The sequence below is a fragment of the Schistocerca cancellata genome, unplaced genomic scaffold (genome assembly GCF_023864275.1).
Source record: "Schistocerca cancellata isolate TAMUIC-IGC-003103 unplaced genomic scaffold, iqSchCanc2.1 HiC_scaffold_1092, whole genome shotgun sequence".
Classification (NCBI taxonomy): Eukaryota; Metazoa; Arthropoda; class Insecta; order Orthoptera; family Acrididae; genus Schistocerca; species Schistocerca cancellata.
The window spans coordinates 1,541,028-1,564,023 of record NW_026047091.1 but is presented as its reverse complement, the minus strand read 5'-3'; the positions used below and the strand labels follow the sequence as shown (position 1 = coordinate 1,564,023).

General features: G+C 42.0%; 1 protein-coding gene across 1 annotated transcript in view; it reads left to right on the top strand.

Annotated features, from left to right (window-relative positions):
* The window catches only part of LOC126154493 (dipeptidase 1-like), a 1,598,597-nt gene that overhangs the window by 1,338,047 nt on the left and 237,554 nt on the right, over positions 1 to 22,996 (top strand). The window lies entirely within an intron of this gene.

The window sequence follows — 22,996 nt, the reverse complement described above, 5'->3', positions numbered from 1 at the left end:
AGTATCACAGTGTTTATGTTTGTTCGTTTGTTTTTCGTGTAGGTTGTGACCATTGCCAATCTGTGAAATAAATAAATGTATATATATGATTCCTGTGTGTGTGTGTGTGTGTGTGTGTGTGTGTGTGTGTGTGAGAGAGAGAGAGAGAGAGAGAGAGAGAGAGAGAGAGAGAGAGAGAGTGTAAATTAGTGAAAATGCCTTGTATGTTCAGTGAAGATGTGACTGAAGATGGGTTGCGATGGTTGCGAGTTTGGTTCGAATTTTTTTTTTCTTTTTGGCAGCGTCTAGCAAGAAAATTAGGATTGTGTCAGTATATTCGCATTGTGAAGGGACAGATCAAGATAAGATGGATAGTTTTTATGAGGCACTCAGTGATGTAGTTGTTAGAGTAAAGGACAAGGACAGTGTTCTGCTCATGGGGGACTTTAATGCCAGGATTGGAAATCGAACAGAAGGGTATGAAAAGGTTATGGGTAAATTTGGAGAGGATATGGAGGCCAACAGGAACGGGTAACAACTCTTGGATTTCTGTGCCAGTATGGGCTTAGTAATCACAAACTCCTTTTTTATACATAAGAACATTCACCGGTATACTTGGGAAGGCCGGGGAACCAGATCTGTCATTGACTATATAATAACAGATCAGGAATTCAGGAAGGCTGTGAGGGACACACGTGTATTCAGGGAATTCTTTGATGACACTGATCATTGTTTAATCTGCAGTGAAATTGGGATTGTGAGGCCGAAAGTGCAGGAGGTCAGGTCCATATGTAGGAGGATAGAGTGGAGAAACTTCAGGATAAGGAAATCAGGCACAAGTACATAACAACGATCTCAGAAAGGTACCAGTTAGTTGAATATAGTCAATTACAGTCATTGGAAAAGGAATGGACAAGGTACAGGGACACAGTACTAGAAGTGGCCAAAGAATGTCTTGGAACAGTAGTGTGTAAAAGTAGGATGAAGCAAAAAGCTTGGTGGAATGACACAGTCAAGGCAGCCTGTAAAAGGAAAAAGAAGGCGTATCAAAAATGGCTACATAGTAAAACTCAGGTAGACAGAGAAAGTTATGTTGAAGAAAGAAACAAAGCCAAACAGATAATTGCAGCATCAAAGAAGAAATCTTGGAAAGACTTTGGAAACAGGTTGGAGATTATGGGCCAAGCTGCTGGATAACCATACTGGAGCGTAATTAGCAGTCTTCGAAAGGGAGGTAAGAAGGAAATGACAACTATTTTGGACAGGTCAGGAAAACTGCTGGTGAATCCTGTGGATGCCTTGGGCAGATGGAGGGAATATTTTGAAGAGTTGCTCAATGTAGGTGAAAATACGATCAGTAATGTTTCAGATTTCGAGGTAGAATGGGATAGGAGTGACGTTGGAAATAGGATCACATTTGAGGAAGTGGAGAAAATGGTCAATAGATTGCAGTGCAATAAAGCGGCTGGGGTGGATGAAATTAAGTCGGAACTCATCAAATACAGTGGAATGTCAGGTCTTAAATGGCTACACAGGATAATTAAAATGGCCTGGGAGTCGGGACAGTTTCCATCAGACTGGACAAAAGAAGCAGTAATCACACCAATCTTTAAATATGGAAACAGAAAAGATTGTAACAACTACAGAGGTATCTCTTTAATCAGCGTTGTGGGTAAAATCTTCTCAGGTATTGTTGAAAGGAAAGTGCGAGTATTAGTTGAGGACCAATAGGATGAAAATCAGTGTTGGTTTAGGCCTCTTAGAGGTTGTCAGGGCCAGATCTTTAGCTTACGGCAAATAATGGAGAAGTGTTATGAGTGGAACAGGGAATTGTATCTACGCTTTATAGATCTAGAAAAGGCATATGACCGGGTTCCTAGGAGGAAGTTATTGTCTGTTCTACGAGATTGTGGAATAGGAGGCAAACTTTTGCAAGCAATTAAAGGTCTTTACATGGATAGTCAGGCAGTAGTTACAGTTGACGGTAAATTGAGTTCATGGTTCAGAGTAGTTTCAGGGGTAAGACAAGGCTGCAACCTGTCTCCACTGTTGTTCATATTATTTATGGATCATATGTTGAAAACAATAGACTGGCTGGGTGAGATTAAGATATGTGAACACAAAATAAGCAGTCTTGCATATGCGGATGACTTAGTTGTGAGGGCAGATTCGATTGAAAGTTTGCAAAGTAATATTTCAGAGCTAGATCAGAAATGTAAGGACTATGGTATGAAGATAAGCATCTCCAAAACGAAAGTAATGTCAGTGGGAAAGAAATATAAACGGATTGAGTGCCAAATAGGAGGAACAAAGTTAGAACAGGTGGACGGTTTCAAGTACTTAGGATGCATATTCTCACAGGATGGCAACATAGTGAAAGAACTGGAAGCGAGGTGTAGCAAAGCTAATGCAGTGAGCGCTCAGCTACGATCTACTCTCTTCTGCAAGAAGGAAGTCAGTACCAAGACTAAGTTATCTGTGCACCGTTCAATCTTTCGACCAACTTTGTTGTATGGGAGCGAAAGCTGGGTGGATTCAGGTTACCTTATCAACAAGGTTGAGGTTACGGATATGAAAGTAGCTAGGATGATTGCAGGTACTAGTAGATGGGAAGAATGGCAGGAGGGTGTCCACAATGAGGAAATCAAAGAAAAACTGGGAATGAACTCTATAGATGTAGCAGTCAGGGCGAACAGGCCTAGATGGTGGGGTCATGTTACACTCATGGGAGAAGCAAGGTTACCCAAGAGACTCATGGATTCAGCAGTAGAGGGTAGGAGGAGTCGGAGCAGACCGAGGAGAAGGTACCTGGATTCGGTTAAGAATGATTTTGAAGTAATAGGTTTAACATCAGAAGAGGCACCAATGTTAGCACTGAATAGGGGATCATGGAGGAATTTTATAAGGGGGCTATGCTCCAGATTGAACGCTGAAAGGCATAATCAGTCTTAAATGATGATGATGATGATGATGATGAAAGAGAAGGGGGGGGGAGAAAGGCGATAATGATAATAGAAAGAAACTGGAACGAGATGGCAGTGGTAAATGGAGCCTGTGGTTAGGTGTATATATTTTACGTTATGTTAAGTGATCAGTCAGTTAAAGAGTGTGTGATTTTCTCTAAGTTGGTCCGATCATTTATGAGATTTTTCTTCTGTGTTGTGGTTTTCTGGGTGTGGTGAATTTCTTGTAGAGTGAGGATAGGTTCAAATGGCTCTGAGCACTATGGGACTCAACATCTTAGGTCATAAGTCCCCTAGAACTTAGAACTACTTAAACCTAACTAACCTAAGGACATCACACACACCCATGCCCGAGGCAGGATTCGAACCTGCGACCGTAGCAGTCCCGCGGTTGTAGAGTGAGGAGGTAGCTTTTGCTGTTTATACTTAAGATTTCCATGCCCGTGTCTCAGGTGATAATTTTATGTTCCTGTTGGTGTAAGAATTCTGCAAAAGTTGAATGATTTATCCTATATTCCATGTTCGTACAAGATCTATGTATATACTGTCCAATGTCCCCCCAGTCTGACTTACAGATCATCCATCACACGTGCTGAATTTTAATTGTTATTTCCCTGATTTACGATGTAGATCAGTGTTTCCTGTTGTCTTTGGAAAGTATTTCTGAATTGGATTGTTGGTTTGGTGGGATGTTTTTTTTGTCTTCTTTTTTGAAAGTACTAGATATTCCGTGTGTGTATTAGTGGTTATATGTCATTGTCTACAATCTTTTATTTTCTCTTTCTTTCCAACTTTGTGTAGTTTCTGTTCTCGTTTTTCGTGTGTTTGTTTGTATGAGATTCTGTTCTTGCGTTGGCGACAGCGGGATGTTTGCTCTTTTCTGTTTCTTGATTTCGTTGCTCAGCTTTGTTTCTAAGTTTTCTTGGTATCAACATTTTGTGGTTGTTTGTATTATGGTACTATTTATTTTTGGTAGTTGTCTGTGTCTAATAGCACTGTGTTTAGTCTCTGGAGCATGTATCTAAGAGCTGCCTGCTTTTAAGATTTCATGTGATGTGATAACTTATGTATAATTGTGGATGTTTTACTAGTGGTTTTCGGCAGACGTCAAGCGTGTGTTGGTTGTTTTGAATCTTTATGCTGATGTCTAAGAAATTTAACTGCCTATTTTTCTCTTTTTCCATTGTAAAACGTATCCTACCATGAACAGATCTAATGTCTGTGTGTAATTGGTCAATGTTACTGCTTGGTTTCCCTATCAGGTACCTGATGTCATCAGTATGTGTAATTTATCTAGTGAAAAATTAAAAGAAGATAGGTTGAAAACTTGAAACACCTACCACAGTCACAAATTACATCCAGTCTTACAAAAAGCATCACTTTTTTCCAAGACTGGTCAGCCTCACTCAAATTGTTTTGCATCCAAAAGAAATAACAATGCTCGAAAAAGAACTGAAAGACAACGTCAGCCCAAAAATAGACGAAAAATACATAGGAAACCTCATAGCTGGGTCAGAAACCATTCTCACACAGGAAAACAGGAACGAAACAAGTGAGGTAAACATTGGTCTGACGAGAGGTCTAGTTAGCAATGAAACCAAAAACGTAACAACACAGATGGAAGAAACACAGATTCCATAGCACAGACAAAATCTAAAAAGGAACTACGGGAACACAACACCATCATCGCTAGTACGGTTGAACGAAACACAATGGTTCTTATGGATGAAGAGCAACACTTTAGTAAGACGCAAAAGTTCGTCACAAAAAATTAAATTAAACAACTAAAACCGGATGCAACTAACAGATTCAAAACGAAATTGAGAAACACTCTGAAAGACGATGAATAACCATTAGAATACACTAAAATGAAAACTGCTGCAGACGAATCTCTCCAATGTCAAACAAAGCTGTAAAAGAAAGACCTCACTGTCAGAGTCAGTGTGAATTATAGAAAAGTTCCCACACATCCATTTGCAACATACATGTTGAAAATCTTACAGAAAACTAAAAATTACTAGAGGATAGAGCAATAAGAAAAATCACATAATTGATACAATGCAAAAAAACATACAGATTTCAGACACAGCCACCCTGATGTCGTTCGATGTAGAGATTTTATTTACAATATACCGATAACTGATACAATAAACAATGAGAACAAAATTTTAAGACACACAGACGGCTTCCACATGAATATGTCAAGAAAGTAATCATCCTGCTAGAGCTAATAACAAAACAGAACTATTTCCAGTTCAATAATGAATTCTATTTACAAAGTGAAGGATTATCAATGGTTTTCCACAGTGTCTGGGACCATAGCAAGTATATTTATGAATCCTGCAGACACCATTGTATTAAGAAAATTGTTCCTACTAGTTACAAAATCCCATACTGGAACAAATATTCAGATGACATCTTGTGCCTTAGAAGTGAACAAAGTAGTAAAGTTGACGTCATTTCTGTTCATGATAAGGTACATTTTACAATAGTAAAAGAGAAAAATAGGAAATTAAATTTCTAGGACATCACCATGAAGATACAGAACATCCAACACGCAGTTGACATACGACACCGAAAACCAGCAGCAACAGACTCAGTTATACATGAGACACTATATAACACAAAATATCAAAAGTAGGCAGCACTTACATACATGCTCCAAAGACTAAATTCAGTACCATTAGACACATGTAACTGACAAAACGAAGTGAATATCATAATACAAATAGCCTCAGACAGTGGATGCAAAGGAAACGTCGCAACAAAGCTGAACAGTAATGTCAGGAAACGGAAAAGAGACAAAATTCAGATGTCACGAACACGAAAGAATCTTATACAAACGTACAAAGTAAAAGAACAGAAATAGCACAAAGTGAGAAAGAAACAGAAAGTAGAAAATTCTACACAGTGACATACAACCGCATATACATACACAAAATATCCAATATTAAAAATAAAAGGAAGACAAGACAGAAAAACAGCCCACAAAACCAAAAGTTCAATTCAAGATACATATGTCAAACTAGGAGGATATTTGACACCAGATGCAAAGAAATGTAAGAGCTTGGAAATATAGGACAAATAATTCAACATCGGCAGAACGCTTACACCAATATAATGTTATCACCCTAGACACGGGGATGGAAATCATAAGGAAAAACAAGAACAATAACCACCTCCTTACTTGACAAGAAAGCTACCATATGCAGAAAAGAAACAAGTCATCAATGATGAGACCGATGTGCCAAAAAACATACACCTTAATTCAATAACTGCTTAATATAAATGTATACATATATCCATTCGTTTGATTTTCGTGTAGTTTCTGAGCACTGGCAACCGGTGGAAATATAAGTAAAAGATCTCGGCCAGTGATCCCGGTATCGGGAGCTGTGAGGTAGGTGGCCCAGCAGCATGAGCTAGGCCCGACGACCGTGTGGAACGTTCTCCACAAATCCACTACCAGTATCATCCACAACGCAAGCAGGCCTTATTATCTACAGCCTTGTCTCTGCCGGCACTGTTCATTCGCTGGTTCGTTGCATGGGCCTCTACGTTGCTGTGATTTCTGTGATCCATACTAATGACAGAGGAGGGTATGTTAACAGGGAGCGGTATCGACAGTCTTCTGTTCACTTATTGGTGGGCTTTCGAAAATCTCTATGCTACGGTGGCAGCAAACTACCAGTATAGCTTCAGCCTCAGTGCGTCGGCGAAGATTATTGGCGACCACCTCGTGGTACAAGTCGCCCTTCCACAGCGCCTCACAAGCGAGGAATATCTGCTCCTCGAGTATGGATTTAAGTGTCAGGAAGTCGTTTCTGAAAGTATTTGTATGGAGTGTAGCCATGTATGGAAGTGAAACATGGACGATAAATAGTTTGGACAAGAAGAGAATAGAAGCTTTCGAAATGTGGTGCTACAGAAGAATACTGAACATTAGATGGGTAGATCACATAACTAATGAGGAGGTATTGAATAGGATTGGGGAAAAGAGACGTTTGTGGCACAACTCGACTAGAAGAAGGGTTCGGTTGGTAGTACATGTTCTGAGGCATCAAGGGCTCACCAGTTTAGCTTTGGAGGGCAGGGTGGAAGGTAAAAATGGTAGAGGAAGACCAAGAGAGGAATACACTAAGCAGATTTAGAAGGATGTAGGTTGCAGTAAGTACTGAGAGATAAAGCAGCTTGCACAGGATAGAGTAGCATGGAGAGCTGCGACAAACCAGTCTCAGGACTGAAGACCACAACAACAACAGACCCTGAGAAATCCGTACCAGAAGAACCACCTCTGGCCGTAATAATGGCCTTGATACGCCTGAGAATTTAGTCAAACAGAGCTTGGATGGCGTGTACAGGTACAGCTGCCCATGCAGCTTCAGCACGACACCACAGTTCACCGAGAGTAGAGACTGGCGTATTGTGACGAGCCAGTTGCTCGGCCACCATTGACCAGACGTTTTCAATTGGTGACAGATCTGGAGAACGTGCTGGCCAGGGCATCAGTCGAACATTTTCTGTATCCAGAAAGCCCCGTACAGGACCTGCAATATGGGATCGTACATTATCCTGCTGAAATGTAGGGTTTCGCAGGGATCGAATGAATGGTAGAGCCACGGGTCGTAACACATCTCAAATGTAACGTCCACTGTTCAAAGTGCCGTCGATGCGAACAAGAGGTGACCGAGACGTGTAACCGATCAACCCCTATACCATCACGCCGCGTGATACGCCAGTATGGCGATGACGAATACACACTTCCAATGTGCGTTCACCGCGATGTCGTCAAACGCGGATGCGACCATCATGATGCTGTAAACAGAACCTGGCTTCATCCGAAAAAAATGACGTTTTGCCATTCGTGCATCCAGGTTCGTCGCTGAGTACACCATCGCAGGGGCTCCTGTCTGTGATGCAAATCAAGGGTAACCGCAGCCACGTTCTCCCAGCTGATAGTCCATGCTGCTGCGAACGTCGTCGAACTGTTCATGCAGATGGATGTTGTCTGGCAAACGTTCCCATCTGTTGACTCAGGAATCGAGACGTGCCTGCACGATCCGTTACAGCCATGCGGATGAGATGCTTGTCGTCTCGACTGCTACTGATAGGAGGCCGTTGGGATCCAGCACGTCGTTCTGTATTACCCTCCTGAACCCACCGAGTTCAAATTCTGCTAACAGTTTATTGGATCTTGACCAACGCGAGCAGCTATGTCGCGATACGATAAACCGCAATCGCGATAGGCTACAATCCGAACTTTATCAAAGTCGGAAACCTGATGGTACGCATTTCTCCTCCTTACACGAGGCATCACAACAACGTTTCACCAGTCAACGCCGGTTGACTGCTGTTTGTGTATGAGAAATCGGTTGGAAACTGTCGTCATGTCAGCACTTTGTAGGTGTCACCACCGGCGCCAACTTTGTGTGAATACTCTGAAAATCTAATCATTTGCATATCGCAGCATTCTTCCTGTCGGTTAAATTTCCCGTCTGTAGCAAGTCATCTTCGTGGTGTAGCAATTTTAATGGCCAGTAGTGTATTATCTTGGGTTTGCTGAAAGCTGGAGAGAATGGACTGCATCTTCTGTATTGAACATGCGAAGAGGTTTTCAGATTTGTACGTTGTGGAGTGTAGTTTACTCTCAGATTCAAAAATCGTACTGTTGGCCTTACCGGGATTCGTATCTGGATTACTAACCTCCAGTGATAGTTCGCTGCCAGGTGTAACATTTGAGAACGCCACATGCACCAATTCAAAGCCTAACGAAGAACTAAAACTTGTCATCTCAGAAACGTTGGAGGAGCTGTGGCTGGGTCTGAGACTTCATCCCATTCTTTTCTCTGGAGAGGTCTCTTATCCTGGTATCTTGCGTCAACCTCCCTAAAGCTGGGACTAAATGGAAAGATGTGCTGAGGTGGTCCTTGAACCACGCTCGGCTAGCGCAGCCGGTATCCCACTGGTCTCAGTGGTAAGTATCCGGATTAGGAAAAAAGTTTTTATCTGCCAGGATTAAGCGCACTCTCTGCTGCAGATTGAAAATTTCATTCTGGACAAAACTTGTTTGTTTCTGATTTTCAGAAACTCATGTGGGAAATACTTCCAGTCATGTCCTGGCAGGGTCATGTTCCATCTTTGTTTACGTATCTCTCACTTCATCTATCACTGTAATGCACTTTTTCTATGTCTAGGATACGTACTCAAAGAATAGTAAACATTGCGACTTCAGTTTAGTCCCTTTGTCCAAATTCAGTGACCACAAAATGTTCGCACAGGGCAAGAAGTATAAATTTCTGAAGAATGTCATAGGAGCAACTAAAAAGGGTTATTCCGCTGTATTTTCGTAAGTAAATGATTATTTGAGATTTTTAACTCACGCATCTCTTTCTGTTGCCTGTATCTTCTCTCGAACTCGTACCTCAACTGTTTTTGGCTGTAATAGTGACAAACTCAAGGACAAAACGTGTGGTTAACAACAAATACCATTAGGTAGGTTAGGGGAATGAGCTCTGTGCAAACACTGAAGAGGGAGCTCAAGGTTAAGGAACAAATTTATAGATAAGTGTCTGCAGTTACTGATTATAATAAAGAATAGCAGTTTAAAGCTAAAAGTTTCGGCCAAGGACTGGACATAACAGGGATCACCGATTTGTTTTATTCGGAGATGGAGGTGAAAAACAATTTTGCTAGCGGTTTCCAGAAATAGCTGCAACCAGTCTCCTTTCCATTTTATTTTCCATGACAGGATTCCAGATGCGTGGCGATTCATCATGAGATGGTACACATTTATTGAATGTCTGAACTACTGTGAGGGGGGAGGGGTTGGTTTGTGTAGCTGTAAGATACAGAAACGAAACAATTAAGCACTGAAAGTGTGGTGAGTTATTTATGTCACGATATAAATAATTGTTATGTGATAAAAACTGAAGAATAATAAAAGGCGACCGGTTGCAGCTATTTCTGGAAACCTTTACCCATCAAAGTCTCAACGTTGCTATAATGGTAGATTTATAATCTTCTGGCAGAAACGTCACATTAGACTTACGCACTGTTCCAGAGGTATAAGGTAATAGCTGTCCTAACACGGCCATACTACAGCAGATATAGAGGCACAGCTTATTGTTTCATATGGCGAAAATACATATTTTCTTTCAGAGCTGTGTCACGTTTGGCAACCTTAATTGTACTCGGCACGTCGATTACAGAAATCGCAAACTCGATTATTTTTAACAGTAACCCACATTGGTCACTGTACTCGTTCTTCCTGACGTACAATTTATTTACTCGTCTACGCGCGTGCTAATGAACCAATTACGTTATTTGACACTGCTTGTTAACTGGAATGGATTTAAATTTGAAACTCATGCAGTATGTAGCTAATTAAATAACTATAATTACGAAACAGACAGTTCTTTCCATTCTTGCAGCAGGTTCCTACCACTTTAATTACGTTTGGAATCAGCTCACTATCAGTCCACCGAATATAATTACTAATCCTTATTTCATACGATATAAACTGGCGCTAATGATGTACCAGCTCTGTCACAGTACACCTTGACGATGTTTTTATCTACGAGAAACTATCGGCGATGGGTGCTCATAAGGAAATGACCAGCTCGTGTAGCTTAAGGCTCAGTGCGCCGAGTTGCGAGACTGGGAGATGAGCTAGATGCAGATGTGCGTTGGTCTGTACTCCAGTGAGGCAGAGTCTAAATTTTAAGGGTTTTCTTCGGTGGCTTAGACGAAGTCTGGGCTGATTCCCAATCTCTGCTTTAGAAAATTCGATACCAAACAATTAAAATACGAAATTTTCTGATGAATGTAGCGAACGGCACTCTCAAACGATGTAGAAATGTGGAAGTATATACTAGTACGCTCGATGGAAGCGAATAAAAAACGCGATAAAATCGAAGACTTAAAGGGTAACACGGCGAAAAAATCGTGAAACGTAAACAGAACAAAGGGATGATGATGCTAATAAAAATACATACGAAGCAGACAGGTAAAATAATAGATACACAATTAAAAAAAACACAGGACAGTCTGGTTTCTGTTCGCAAAGGACATAAAATTCACACCCAGCGACAGCATGGTTTCTGTTTGCAACATGGGAAAAGACGAAACAACACTGAACAGTCACTGGAACACTGCACTAAAATATGACATACCACAGCAGAGAGCATGTGGGGGGAAACTAGACAGATGAGGGGAAGATAAAAAAGGGGGGAAGGTGAGGAAAAGCGAAGGGGGGGAGGGGGGAAAGGAGCCAATGGAGGATGAGGACCCATAAGAGGGGTGGGGGGTGCTGGGCAGACGCGACAGAGAGTGGGGACGGCAGAGGACGGGATATACAAAGGGACTCGGGGGGGGGAGGGGGGAGAAGGGAGATAGGGAGAGGTTAGGCGCGGATAAACACAGGATGGAAGGGGGGAAGAGGGAGCCCAGGTAAAGGACGGAGGAAAGGAGGGGGGGTGAGGATCAGAGTTGATAGGAGGGATAAAGGGAGGGAGAGAGGGCATCATCTGGGAGGGGGAGTCGATGAAAGCCACCTTGGGAAAGGAGATGAAGGGTGTAGAGATGGAGGGTAGGGGAGACACAACAGTGAAGACGTGACAGGGGGCGGGGACGGGAGAGGAGAGGAGCAACCAGGGGGTGAGGGGGATCAAGGCGTCGGGAGGTGTAGAGTATGCGGATATGTTCGAGGAACAGGGGAAAGGAATGAGGTCATAGAGGACCCGCGTGGGGGACGGGAGGCGTATACGGAAGGCGAGGCTGAGTGCATGACGCTCAAGGATCTGGAGGGACTTATAGAATTTGTGAGGGGGGGGGGGGCAGATATCCAGGCGGGACTGCTTTGATATCCTATGCTAGGGCATTGCAGTGTGGCCAACGCACGGTTTTTGATTCGAGCGCGGCTCTAGTTTTCCGCCAAAAGAAACTCAGTGACAGCTCACAGCTTGGAACGCACTTCCGTTACAGACGTCATTTTGAAGTATACGTATAGCGCCACCACCTATCGGAATTTTATGAAACTATGGGGACTGAAGGGGGAATATTCCACTAACTGCTGCAACAAATTCCGCATTATTTCTGCTGAAACTGACCTAGAGAAAAAAATGTTTTATTACGTACTCTACAGCCTTCGTAAGAAGTATTGGTAATCATCATTTACGATATATCAGCTAAACTATTGTATACTCCTTAGGGAAAAATCCAGGATAACTCTAACTCCATTGGAGATGTTATTCCAAGTATAATGACAAGTTGAAACATATCGCAAAATAACATGTCAACAGTTTTCATGACCCGAGCCACATTAATGTCTCCCAGACTGCATAAGGCGAAGTTGAACCATAGAATTGTAGAAATCGGTATCATTTAGTGGACTGGAAGGCGTGGGTCTTCTTTCTCCTATAACACGCGGAAACAGGTTCCGGCACACGAGATGAACACCATTTCTGAGGTAGCTGAAATTCATATTAAGAACCGAGGGCCCTAGTTTATCCCCGCTGAGATGTAAACACACGGGTCTTGTGTTCTGTTCAGTCAATGCTTTACTTGCAACATCGCTAACTGTTTGCCACACTACTCTGCTGCGAGACCTGCGCCATCTCAATATCGATGTCTGCTGAGGGGATACTAAAATTCCTTTCTTCCGAATACTGATATTGGAATTAGTAGGAAGTGTTTCTGATGTGTGCAAGCGCTGGAGGACTGGCTACAGCTCAGGCTGCAAGTGCAGACGCAGTTGGCCATGTGCTGGCGTGTAGCGTCAGTGGAGCTTCTTTTGTGCATGAGCTCTGCTGCTGCCGTAGATTCCAGTGTACCAATCACGCCGAAACCGTGCTCACCACAGAAGGGGACCGCACTTACACGTCGTTACAGATTTCGTCCAAGTTTCTGGCTTGGCCAGGTATGGGAGTGGCTGAGGTTCGAGTTCCAGAAAGCCAATTGTTTAAAAAAATAGGATTTTTGGCTCAGGTGGGGAGAGTCATTAGCCTTTTATGTAACCGTAGTTTCCAGTCGACGAAAAGAGTGCGGAATGGTAATCCGAGGATCGTGGTCTCGATTCCCTTGGTAAACATTCTTCGAACTTAACATTACTTACATTTCAAATAGACTGAAATAACACTCATTGGATCGTATTTATTAATATTTTCATAAAGAGCATGAAAAGCAGAGGGAACAAAGACCAGGAATTGCAACGAAATTTCCAAGAAAGAATTGTAATTACAGCGTCTATGAGGTCCCTGAAAACAACTTTCCAAGAAGAGCTTGCAACTATTGCGTACGGGACTTGATATCCCGTTAGTTCCACTTTGGCCTTTGAGCAGCCGTCGGCACCTGCACACAAACAACAGGTTGCCTGTGCAGGTAAGATGGGCCTATCGGCCGCTGCGGACAACGCTAGCTAGCTATGGCTAAGGAGTTCATAAATTTCCTAACTCTCGACCGAGTAAAGTGAATTTGTCGAGAAAGATTTGAGGACACCAGAAAGAGTATTGTTTTTCTACGCAACCGTTAAAACATCCACGTAATTGTAAAAGTGTGGCGTTTATAAAATGTGCAATGTGTCATAAATATTACTGCTTCCCCTGGTTTTGCGATGAATATCACGCCAGCAAGTGTAAATCGTCAACTGAACAATAAAAAAAGTAATTTAGTACACGAAGTTCTCGTGTACGCCTTACAGTCTGTTTCTGACAACCTCCTTTAAAGTGCCAAATGTTGCTTTGCGTTTCGTTTTCATGACTTCTATGAAAATACTACGAAATGCAATATATATAGAGTATTTTTTCGGTTTATTTGAAATAACGTACAAATGGGAAAGGAGGATAGCAAAAAATTTTTCATGTAGAGACTCAGCTTCACGTCCCTGGGATTACCATTCTGCACTCTTTCCATTGCGCCTCGAAACGACACTAGCACAACTGGCTCACGCCGCACGTGACACGCTCCAAAATTGCTATTTGTTTTTCTGAACGGTAGGCCAACTGGATATCCACCTTCCTTCACGTTCATTTCTGGATAGTCCACGCATAAACAATAAATCTGGACGTAATCCCTGATGAAGGGTAGCTGCGGTCCCCTTGTGAGAGTGAGTGACAAGTTGTAACCCGTTCTTGTGCTCTAAGTGGAGGTGGCGAATGTGGGGATTGGTCGTCTGGGCTCGCCCATTCACCTTACGCATGGGCATATGGCCGCTCCTTCAGCAGAGTCGAGGGATACTGTTATAGTAGTCCGAGAAAGGGAGGGGGCTATGGTGCAGCATAGACAAGTAGCTTCATTGGCTAGAAGGATGTCCAGTGTGCGCTCGATATACCTGGTGGTGGTGTGAGGGGGCGGAGGGATCTGAGAGGACACATTCGAGATGTAGACGAGGGTCCACTTGCGACTATAGAGGGTGCATGGTGCACTTATCTGCTTGTGGCTCATTCCTGTCGCTTGAGTTCGGAGGCCATCCTCAGCTCTCCAGGTGGCTCACGGAAGTGGTGCAGACTGTTTCCTTTGTTCGTGAACCAGAAGTAGAAACTACACAATAAAGCAGCGTGCCCAGGATTGATTTATTGCCGAGTGAAAGGTCACAACCTGAGACGTTATAATTATGTGAAGTCCTACTTGCAGATTTCTGTACCTCTGTAATGGGACGGAAACTGGAGAATTCTCCCTGATAGGCCATGGGTGCAGAGGAAGGAGCTACTTGGGTAGCTGTGTACTTAGACCACAGAGAATGAAATCAGATAATATGAAAAGTATGTTGTTGTTGTTGTGGTCTTCAGTACTGAGAGTGGTTTGATGCAGCTCTCCATGCTTCTCTATCCTGTGCAAGCTTCTTCATATCCCACTACCTACTGCAACCTACATCATTCTGAATCTGCTTAGTGTATTCATCTCTTGGTCTCCCTCTACGATTTTTACCCTCCACGCTGCCCTCCAATACTAAATTGATGATCCCTTGATGCCTCAGGACATGTCCTACCAACCGATCCATTCTTCTAGTCAAGTTGTGCCACAAACTTCTCTTCTCCCCAATCCTATTTAATACTTCATCATTAGTTATGTGATCTACCCATCTTATCTTCAGCATTCCTCTGTAGCACCACATTTCAAAATCTTCTATTCTCTTTTTGTCCAAACTATTTATCGTCCAAGTTTCGCTTCCATACATGGCTACACTCCACACAAATACTTTCAGAAATGACTTCCTGACACTTAAATCTATACTGGATATTAACAAATTTTTCTTCTTCAGAAACGCTTTCCTTGCCATTGCCAGTCTACATTTCATATAATCTCTACTTCGACCTTCATCAGTTATTTTGATCCCCAATTAGCAAACCTCCTTAACTACTTTAAGTGTCTCAATTTCCTAATCTAATTCCCTCAGCATCACCCGACTTAATTCGACTACATTCCATTATCCTCGTTTTGCTTTTGTTGATGTTCGTCTTATGCCCTCCTTTCAAGACACTATCCATTCCATTCAACTGCTCTTCCAAGTCCTTTGCTGTCTCTGACAGAATTAGAATGTCATCGGCGAACCTCAAAGTTTTTATTACTTCTCCATGGATTTTAATACCTACTCCGAATTTTTTTTTTGTTTCCTTCACTGCTTGCTCAATATACAGATTGAACAACATCGGGGAGAGACTATAACCCTGTCTCACTCCCTTCCCAACCACTGCTTCCCTTTCATGTCCCTCGACTCTTATAACTGCCATCTGGTTTCTGTACAAGCTGTAAACAGCCTTTCGCTCCCTGTATTTTACCCCTGCCACCTTCAGAATTTGAAAGAAAGTATTCTAGTCAACATTGTCGAAAGCTTTCTCTAAGTCTTACAAATGATAGAAACGTACGTTTGCCTTTCCTTAATCTAGCTTCTAAGATAAGTCGTAGGGTCAGTATTGCCTCACGTGTTCCAACATTTCTACGGAATCCAAACTGATCTTCCCCGAGGTCGGCTTCTACTAGTTTTTCCATTCGTCTGTAAAGAATTCGCGTTAGTATTTTGCAGCCGTGACTTATTAAACTGATAGTTCGGTAATTTTCACATTTGTCAACATCTGCTTTCTTTGGGATTGGAATTATTATATTCTTCTTGAAGTCTGAGGGTATTTCGCCTGTTTCATACATCTTGCTCACCAGATGGTGGCGTTGTGTCAGTACTGACTCTCCCAAGGCCGTCAGTAGTTCCAATGGAATGTTGTCTACTCCCGGGACCTTGTTTCGACTCAGGTCTTTCAGTGCTCTGTCAAATTCTTCACGCAGGATCGTATCTCCCATTTCATTTTCATCTACATCCTCTTCCATTTCCATAATATTGTTCTCAAGTACATCGCCCTTGTATAGACCCTATATATACGCCTTCCACCTTTCTGCTTTCCCTTCTTTGCTTAGAACTGGGTTTCCATCTGAGCTTTTGATGAAAGTGGTTCTCTTTTCTCTGAAGGTCTCTTTAATTTTCCTGTAGGCTGTATCTATCTTACCCCTAGTGAGATAAGCCTCTACATCATTACATTTGGCCTCTAGCGATCCCTGCTTAGCCATTTTGCACTTCCTGTCGATGTCAATTTTGAGACGCTTGTATTCCTTTTTGCCTGCTTCATTTTCTGCATTTTTATGTTCTTTCCTTTCATCAATTAAATTCAATATATCTTCTGTTACCTAAGGATTTCTACTAGCCCTCGTCTTTTTACCTACTTGATCCTCTGCTGCCTTCACTACTTCATCTCTCAAAGCTAACCATTCTTCTTCTACTTCCCGTCAATTGTTCCCTTATGCTCTCCCTGAAACTCTGAACAACCTCTGGTTCTTTTAATTTATCCAGGTCCCATCTACTTAAATTCCCACCTTTTTGCTGTTTCTTCAGTTTTGATCTACAGGTCATAACCAATAGATTGTGGTCAGAATCCACATCTGCCCCTGGAAATGTCTTACAATTTAAAACCTGGTTCCTAAATCTCTGTCTTACCATTATATAATCTATCTGAAACCTGTCAGTATCTCCAGGCCCGCATCTCGTGGTCGTGCGGTAGCGTTCTCGCTTCCCACGCCCGGGTTCCCGGGTTCGATTCCCGGCGGGGTCAGGGATTTTCTCTGCCTCGTGATGGCTGGGTGTTGTGTGCTGTCCTTAGGTTAGTTAGGTTTAAGTAGTTCTAAGTTCTAGGGGACTGATGACCATCGATGTTAAGTCCCATAGTGCTCAGAGCCAGTATCTCCAGGCTTCTGCCATGTATACAACCTTCTTTTATGATTCTTCAACCAAGTACTAGCTATGATTAAGTTATGCTCTGTGCAAAATTCTACCAGGCGGGTTCCTCTTTCATTTCTTACCCCCAATCCATGTTCACCTACTAGGTTTCCTTCTCTCCCTTTTCCTACTGCCGAATTCCAGTCACCCATGACTATTTAATTTTCGTCTCCCTTCACTATTTGAATAATTTATTTTATTTCATCATACACTTCTTCAATTTCTTCGTTATCTGCAGAGCTAGTTGGCATATAAACCTGTACTACTGTAGTGGGCGTGGGCTTCGTATCTATCTTGGCCGCAACAATGCGTTCACTATGCTATTTGTAGTAGCTTACCTGCATTCCTATTTTTTTAATTCATTATTAAACCTACTCCTGCATTACCCCTATTGGATTTTGTGTTTATAACCCTGTAGTCACCTGACCAGAAGTCTTGTTCCTCCTTCCACCGGCGGCCGGTGTGGCCGAGAGGTTCTAGGCGCTTCAGTCCGGAACCGCGCGGCTGCTACGGTCGCAGGTTTGAATCCTGCCTTGGGCATGGATGTGTGTGATGTCCTTAGGTTAGTTAGGTTTAATTACTTCTAAGTTCTAGGCGACTGATGACCTCAGAAGTTAAGTCGCATAGTGCTCAGAGCCATTTGAACCTCCTTCCACCGAACTTCACTAATTCCCACTATATCTAACATTAACCTGTCCATTTCCCTTTTTAAATTTTCTAACCTACCTGCCCGATTAAGGGATCTGACATTCCACGCTCCGAACCGTAGAACGCCAGTTTTCTTTCTCCTGATAACGACATCCTCTTGAGTAGTCCCCGCCCGGAGATCCGAGTAGGGGACTATTTTACCTCCGGAATATTTTACCCAAGAGGACGCCATCATCATTTAATCATACAGTAAAGCTGCATGCCCTCGGGAAAAATTACGGCCGTAGTTTCCCCTTGCTTTCAGCCGTTCGCAGTACCAGCACAGCAAGGCCGTTTTGGTTAGTGTTACAAGGCCAGATCAGTCAATCATCCAGACTGTTGCCCCTGCAACTACTGAAAAGGCTGCCGCCCCTCTTCAGGAACCACACGTTTGTCTGGCCTCTCAACAGATACCCCTCCGTTGTGGTTGCACCTACGGTACGGCTATCTGGATCGCTGAGGCACGCAAGCCTCCCCACCAACGGCAAGGTCCATGGTACATGGGGGGTATGGAAAGTATAGATTCTTTGAATTTCAAGATTGTAACAGTAATTTTCCAAAGCGTTCATAACATTGTCCCTGAACTTACCACCATCGAGGAAAGCTGTTCAGTGAAATTATACCTGGAAGCGAAAGCCGAATTAAACCCTAGAAGACATCTCTGAAATATTTAATAAGTCTTGGAACGTAAACCGAAACGACAGGTTAGACATCATATGAGGGATATTGTTCATTGCAGTGGGCAAGCGTACATTGTCTATAGAGGTCGAAATTGAGTCTGACTGCGATGTTATCTGATGTGGCAGTGGTATGATTGTCCAGTGTGTATCTCATAGTACTGCTCGTCAACATGTTAATAAATTCAAACAATTAAGGAGAGAAATAATCAGGTGTATTCATGGCTAGATGCATAAATAACTTTATTAGAATAAGTTTAGTAAAAACAGCACCATGGTGTGTGTGGAGAACCACGAGGTATTTGAATTTTAATTCAGCTTATTGATCTGAATGCATGACAGCCACAGACGAGCGCGTCCCGTCCTTGTCAGTAGCGAGGCGGCGTCGGCCTCTAAGACGCAGGTCGGTAGCGGCGTCGGCATCCCTCGCTGTTGGGTATCTTCGAGTGGTGGCAGAGTTACGCTAAACGAATCATAAGCGAAAATAGTGCGCAGTTTGCAGAAGCAGACACTTCTTCTGTGTGGTGCAGCTTGAAAGACAGGAGAATAGCAGGGCGGGCAAAAGTTATACATTGTCATAGTTAGGAGGTAGTACAAGAAATTCTGTAAGAAATCATTCTGAGAGCCTCTCTCATAGAGCAGTCCATGTAAGTTAATATAATACGAAAAGGGTTAAGGGGCTCCGGAAAGGCTCAAAATCATGAAAAGTTCAATTTTTACTTTTTTGCGTTTTCTGAATCTGCAGACTATTACCTTTTAACAGATATATAATTTATTCAATTCCGAAGACTACAACTATTTTTAAAAAAATTTTTGAAATGTGTTCTACATGGGCGTGACCCACTGTGGCGCTGTTAAACTGCTGTCAAATGGTGTTATTATTAACGTCCGTGTTCATCAGGTACATTTTAGTGATGTGAGATAAAGTATGTGTTGTTGTTAACCTATTTTCAGAGACTTAGCAGCACCTGAAGTGTTGAAAAAGTGTATTCACGGAAAAACTCAAAACCCCAATGAAAGTGTAAATAGTGTTATATGGTCGAGAATCCCCAAGACTGTATTTGTTGGAATAGAAACACTTCACTTTGGTGTGTATGATGCTGTTGCGACTTTCAATGATGGCAACATTGTAAGGTGCAAGGTATTTAGATATATGGGAATGAAGATAGGTTCTAACATGGTAAGAGCGATGCTTGCTTTAGACAAGGAACGCCTTCGGGCTGCAGACAGGGATGTAAAGAGTCTAGAAATACAAGCAAGAGTAAACAGGAGGAGGAACAAGAGGAAGCTGGAGAAGGAGTTTGCAGAGGATGAAGATAATCCATCCTATGGACCTGGAATGCACTAAAAAGTTAATCCAATCTTTGTCGTTCGATTCCCAAAACTTTTATTTTCTCATACTAATTACATGTTTTCTAACGATCTTCCAAACATATTTGTTTCAAACTTTCAGTAAATGTTACACAGTACCTTCTGCATAATTTAACACAGCCTTTTTCCAAAAAACTGTATATTTTTGAATATATAAAATTTTGTGAATTTTCATTACAATTGAAAAAAATCATCTTTAATAACTGAACTAAAATTTTGTAAAATCCCTGTGTTAAGTTGTAGCCCGTATTCCAATAAATAATCTGTAAAAAGTTCTACTTCCTACCTCAAATACTTTGTGAGGAAACATGTAATATATAAGCGTTATTTTAACATTGCAAGTATAGGGCGTTCCGGAGCCCCTTAATAATTCTTAAAGTGAATGGTGTGACGTCACTGATTCCTAGACCGGTCAACAGTGGGGTTGTGGCAAGCCGTTGTCAGGAGAACGGAACTGGCGGTTGGAACGAGCATAAACATCCAATGAACCTCAGCTCCTCAGTTAAGGCATTAATAAGCTTTGATTTTACGCATATTAAGTTAGTAACGTCTTTACAAGTAAAGTCGTGTAGTAAGTGCATTTGTTTGGTGTTGCCAAAGTATATGTTGATTGGTGACCACTTCCGCAGACTTAGACGATGTCAGGTAACGTGCAAAGCTTGTGCCAGGCGACACGCATTGACTGCAATTCATGTCGGTAAGGTGGATGTTATGACTACGCCATTGTTGTGATTTGTGTCGTCGCTGATCACCACTTGGTTGCGACAGTGAGATTGTTGTGTAGTTTTCTGTCTGGGAAAACATCGGATTCTTAAGTGACAGTAATTCCTTAACAGTTCTGATGTTGTGGTAGAAGTCCCGCGACGCAGACAGCAACCAACATGTTAAGCAGAGCGTGGTAGAGCTGTGGCAGTTCAGCAGTGTAAGTTTGGGCATGGGCAGCTTTTTCTTGGGTATTAGTACTGTCGAGTCGAGAGTAACAACGTACAGTCGCGTGAGATCCGTGAACGCTGATCAAACCATTTGTAACTTTGCGCAAAATCCGTAACAATAGTACCTCTATGAAAGTGGAGGACACCGGGCCTCCTCAGTATATTAAACTTTTACGAGATTTGTCTGTTATTCATTTATGGATGTACCATGTCCCCCCCCCCCCCAAGATTGTTGTTGTATAGCACAAATCGTAAGAGAGTTCATATGGTGTAGAGCAACTTACGGCAAGCTGCAATCCAAATATGATGAGGTGAGCTTAACAGCTCGATTATGTGTTGTTGGACTTTGAAGATGCTGAATCCACATACAGGTATTCATTAGAGCCAACATTTTGCTTTTGATAAATTGTTGGTTACGATTTAGACATCGTTAATTTTCTTCCACTATCAACCTACGTGATTTTTATAGAGCAACACTAAAAAGTCCTAAGTGAAATAAACGTCAATATAAGAAGAAGTAATGGAGAGTGTTTCAATCTGGATACGAGTAACAGGCGTAGCTGAACTGAAATTAATAATTAGATGCTTGTATCAGCCTCCCGATTACACTGTAGCAATTGTACAATTATTCAAAGAAATCCACTATCAGTGTTTCGGAAGTCCACCTGTCTTGCAGTATACGTTGGAGGCAACATTAACCAAATTAAATCCATCAAAAACTCTCCAAGAGCTTTTAGGGTGAAATGAGCAGATAAACTGTTGCTAACTTTCTACTTAAACAATAAATGGATTTCATGTGTTCCGATATGGAGGATGTAAATTATAATTTGAGCACAGTCGAATTACATAGGTGAGGTAACATCGTCTACAATCTCTATATACGGTAAGCTTACGCATCGCGTTTCTCGTTCAGGGATGAGGCATGAGCTGCCACTTGGTATGCAACACGGTCACTTCTAATTCACATAGCATGTAATTTTGACCGGAGGTATTGGAATTTGTGACGCGTTAAGGCCGATGGCTGTGCCCTAAGCTCGAAGTCTACAGGACGAGACCTTTCAACAAGTTAAAACAAGAACTATATTCTCCTTGTTGTCATGAGGTACCTCAGTACAAAGAGTGTTACACTGTTGGCATGGAAAGCACGTTATTCATATCTCTTCACTCAATTCAGTCACCTGGTTTCTGAGAGAGTGGCACGGCGCCAACCGCGAACCAGTATGACTGATGACGTAGAGACGAAGCAGCGTGAAATGACGTACCCCATATCTTCTATCTAAGCTCGTTTCGACTAAATGTGCAGTTGGGGTTAGATCATTGTTGGTAATATAGATGGCAGCTCTATGTAGTAAATTACGAACTCTGTGCACCCCCAAATAGTGTTTTAATGTATACGTCCTGTATGCACACTAACAAGCAGATGTCCCCAGCGGTGGGATGGACTTTCTGAAGCAATCTATACAGTGATGTAGGGTAAGGTACAAGGAATCACCCTGCAGTCATTCACCGTGGTAGGCCTACGTTTGTGAGCATCGACGAAAAACTATTTCTGAATTTTGTGTGATGCTATATATCTTTAAAAATGGTAAAAATGTACACCATAGTTACATAGAGCGATGGCTAAGGTACTAACGTCACATAGAAAAGATTATTGGTTCAAATCTCGTGAGGTGCAGTGAGTATTTTTCATTTTTAAAATCCTTATCGAAATGATCTTGATCATTATTTTTATTCAATTAATTGGTTTAAATGTAATTTTTTCTGTTCATTTGTCACATCATGTTATTCATCATCTGAAATAGAACGTTTGCTCTCATTTTTCTTTCCGTCAGACTTTTTGCACTTGCATTCCTGGTTCATGTTATTTTGATTACTATTGTGTATTAACATTGATTGTGTTGCTTCCGTTTTGTCATCTGACATTTTTCTACATGTTATTGCATTCATTATTTTTTTTGTTTCTCACTTTGCTTGAATTTCATTTGCTTTAGTTTAAATCATCATCCATGTTATTTTGTCCACAGCGTAATCTGAATTTATGTTTTAAATGTTGATGTGACTATTGCCGTCCAAAAAGATGCACACCTTGTAACGAAAAATATATTCTTGTCACTATTGCGCAGTCAATATAAG